This window comes from Rhinopithecus roxellana, chromosome 9 (genome assembly GCF_007565055.1).
Source record: "Rhinopithecus roxellana isolate Shanxi Qingling chromosome 9, ASM756505v1, whole genome shotgun sequence".
NCBI classification, from domain to species: Eukaryota; Metazoa; Chordata; class Mammalia; order Primates; family Cercopithecidae; genus Rhinopithecus; species Rhinopithecus roxellana.
In genome coordinates this window covers 134445700-134449925 of record NC_044557.1, presented here as the reverse complement: position 1 = coordinate 134449925, position 4226 = coordinate 134445700, and positions in this window count along the sequence as shown.

The following is a 4226-nucleotide window of genomic DNA, read 5'->3' as shown; positions in this document are numbered from 1 at the left end:
CATTAATGCACCACTGTAAGAGCATGCCTGAGGCTCCCTGATTGAATAAAAGTGGCGACTTTCACAAAGGGAAAGAATTAGGAACCTGGACCTCACTGCTCCTTTAAATGAGAGGGATGGTAAGAAAGAACCCAGAGTGTTCTTTCCATCCTAAGGCAATGTCTGGTTTTGATATTACGGGCACTGCTCAGCAGTTAACAGCAAGGTCACTTCTGTCAGGGCCTGGACTGCCCTGACCTGTCCTCCCTGGGCTCAACCTCCTCCTGCTGATGCTGGCCCCTTGGTCCCCACCATAAGCCCCAGGGGGTCCAGTGGCTATTGTCAGCCTGCTGGTCTCTCACTTTTGATGGGGAGAAGATGCAACCTCCCTGTTCTGTGCCCACCTCTTGTTCAGCCTCGCTAGAGACTGCCCCCATGACTCATGTCACAGCCACTTGCAGAAGGACGCCAAGGCTCGCTGCAGCAGGTCATCCGGGAATGACCAAGCCTAGAGTCTTCTCGAGCCAGAGGCAACAGCGTTTCCAGGACATTTAGGGTAATAAAATCGCCTCTGTTAGGACCCAGTCCAATCAAATATTTCTGTCCTTACTTGAGCACTCACTGTGGCGGTTCCCCTACCCCACCCGGCACTCAGGTTGTCTTTTGAACTGGCAGATGGGCAGTGGGTAGGAAAAGCAGCACCAGCCAGAGCCCAACTTTAAAAGGAATCATGTGACACGTTGTCTCCTTGAAATTGGCAGGGACCGAAGGACAAGCAAGGAAAAAGCACAGGCAGAAAGATGACTCTCCTAAGGATTAGAATTTGCATTGAGTTTTGCAAACCACTGAGAGCTTTGTGGTTGACTCCATCACCACAATGCACAGTGAGAAGGCTCTCGTTCTGCAGACCAGGCCACATGCCTGGAAATTTATTTAAATTTTTGTTACATTGGACCCAGGATAAGATTCATACCTTTTAATACCCTTGGTCAGGAGGGAGCAGGGAGGGTGAGAAATGGCAGCAGAAGGAGCCTGACATGTGGCAGGTCATCAGTTGGGTAGCTGAGCTGCACCAGCCACGTCCCTATGTCTTCGTCAGGGAGCCAAGCCAGGAGGCTCCCACTGCCCCCCATTATGGGCCCTTCCCACACCCCTCAGACTTCTCAGGACCTCGGCAGTTCTGGAAAGCCAAGCACCATTTCCCCAGGCCTGGGCTGGCCCCTTGGAGCACAGTTGCCATAAGGCTCATCTGCCTCCCCTGGGAGAGTTGCCCAGAGGAGCCCAAGGGAGGATAGGAAGGGCCTCACTTTTCCAGGAAGGACCAGGATCTGGACCCTGCCTGGCCCTAATTAGGCAGGAGTACCCAGAGTTCTGAGCAAATGCTGACCAACGCTTTGGACTGGATCCACAGAGAAGCACACTGAGTTTTCTATTCAACTGCCTGAGCCCTGGGCATTCTTCAGAGAGAGAGGCCCCACTTCATCTTCAACCAGACTCCACCGAGCTCAGGCTTTGCCCCAGCCAGGCAATGGAATGATTGGCATGGGGTCTGGGGACATCAGGAGTTAATCAGCAGCCCCCAGTGGACAAGATACAGCTATTTCTAAAATCACAGATGCCCCAGTGGCTGCTCCAAGTGTGGCCACACCTCCCGGGTGACAACATTCAGAAAAAGGCACGTGGGAAAGCAAACAGTGGGAATGGTTTCATTGCCTCGCCAGGACTGGTTTGGCCACAACACCACCCTGCTGAGGGCAGGTTTGCTTTCAGTTTCTCAGTGTCTTCACCTGCACCCCACAGTCCCCCACCTTCCATGTTCAAAACACACACACACCCCTTTTCTTTCTGTTCCTTTCCCTGGCTCCCCCTACATTCTGCTCCTTGACCTCTGGTAGGACCTGACCCCTCATCATGTCCTCTGCCTGCCAGGACTCCCACCTCCTCCTTCCCACTCGGGGCCTCCATCCTGGGTGCCCCAGGCTCCGAACTTCCTTCCAACTGCCAGAAACACTCACTGTCTCTGAGAGGTGCAGATGCTATTGAACCTCATGGAGACCCAGTTTCCTCAGTAGTTGAAAAGAACTTTTTTTTTTTTTTTTATGAGACAGTGTCTCACTCTGTCACTCATGATGGAGTGCAGTGGCATTTTCTCAGCTCACTGCATCCTCCACCTCCCAGGTTCAAGCAATTCTCCTGCTCTGGCCTCCTGAGTAGCTGGAATTATAGGTGCCCACCACCACGCCCAGTGGAGAGGGGTTTCACCATGTTGGCCAGGCTGGTCTTGAACTCCTGGCTTCAAGCCTCGGCCTCCCAAAGTGCTGGGATTACAGGTGTAAGCCACCATGCCCAGCCCTCAGTATCAGTACTGGAAAAGAAAATGTTGTATCTTGCTCCAAATGTCCTAGGAAAGATTAAATGAAATAATCAATGCTGACATGCAGCTGGTATGCACCAGGACGACTGCACATGTGTGAACATGTCCACATGCCTCAACACTAACTGGTGCCAGCCAATCCCAGAGCTCCCCGAAGCATCCCCTGTCCCCTGTTGGCCTGATTACCCAGGCCCTCCCCAGGACTCTCGCTGACCTCCCCACAGATCAGCAGCTGTGGGTAACGCCTGGCACAATGTGTGTGTTTTGTGGGGGGGAGTGGGCAGCAGCAGGGTGAGGGTGGTTTCAGGACCTGCTCAGCATGGCGGCTGGCATTTGTCCTCATTGGTCATTTGTCCATGCTCTTCCTGTTAAAAATTTGGACTGTCCTCTGAAAGCAATGCATTTGGATGCACCTGTCTTCTAAGTTGAATTATAGACCACATAATTATCAGGCAGGCTAAGGTAGAGTGGGATCACCCTTTAAACTGTCATTAGTCATTTATACCTTACAGTAAGTGAATGAAGGAATGAGGAGTAGGTTTTCATAGGGACTGATAGGTAAGGTGGAAGGAAGGAGGTGAAATGCCAAGGGAAGGAAGGGTTAGGAGCCCAAATGGGGAAACAACTTCAGGGTATTTCTCCTCACTGCCTAGAGCCCTACTTACCCCCGAGCCCTACTTGTTCCCCACCAGCATTTTACGTTCCTTGGATTCAAGGTGCAATACTCCCTAGAAGCAGATGTCCTCCATGAAGAAGAAGGGAAATGGGCCCCACAAGTGGTGCTGCAGAGTCCCACTCACCAGCCCCAAACACCATGGACACCCAGGACAGTGTAGACGGGTGGGACAGGGGACCCTGGATGGCGAAGGAGCACCAGATTCAAGGCAGAAAGCCCGGCCCCGAGACTCAGTCCCACACTTTCTGGAGACAGAGTGTGTCGTTGGTCAAGCTGCCTGAGTTTCTTTGAGCCTCTATTTCCCCTCATCTGTGAAATGTGGATTAAATTACCTGCCCAGTCAACCTCACAGGCTGATGAAAGATCAGAAGAGAGCTGGTGTATAAAAGGCTTTGTAAATTGTGAATCGCACTTCTAACATATGGTGTTATGCTAATCCACTCCATTCAGAAAGAAGCAGAGCTGGGCGTGGGGAGAAGTGACTCAGGCAGCTCAAGACAGGAGTGAGGGCTGAAAAACTAGGCGGGGACTGAAAATAGAACCGTTTGCAGAGCTCCCGTGCCAGGTTCCCGGGGCCAGGCTCGCCAGCGACTGGCAGGCAGGGGCTCCAGGCTGGCCAGGCCCCAGTTACCTGCTCCCCAGTGCTGCAGCCCGAGGTGGCCAGACACCCCGCCTGGTCAGTGCAGGCCAGCGACCTCTGCTTACAAGCAAGAAGTGGGGGATGATGACCAGCTTTTTGAATTTGAATGACTCTCTCTCCTGGAGCCGCCTGCTTGCTGCCAAATGCGGCTCTTGGCTTCTTGCCTGCATTCCTGCCAGCAAAATTAGCCCACGGATGAAACCTACAAAGCACATTGGCCCAGGAGACCACAGGCCCTGCCTGCATGCTCCAGCCCCACGAGGGAAGCGTCCCCTGCCCATCCTGCCTTAGCTGAGCCCCAGCCCTCCTATTTTGAGGCAGGTAACAGGGCCAGTACCCACAGAACTAAGCACTACTGAGCCATCAAGGTCCCGCGGCAAGCTGCCCTGTGTGGGTGTAACTAGGCAGATGTTTCATAAACATTCCTTCAAGGCATTTCTGCTGCTAGCTCAGGCCAAGGAAAGCAAGGTAATAAGGAACAGTGACCTCACCAGGAAAGCAGGCTCCTCCGTCTCACGCACAAATCCCACATCCCCATATATCCCGGACTCAGTGTG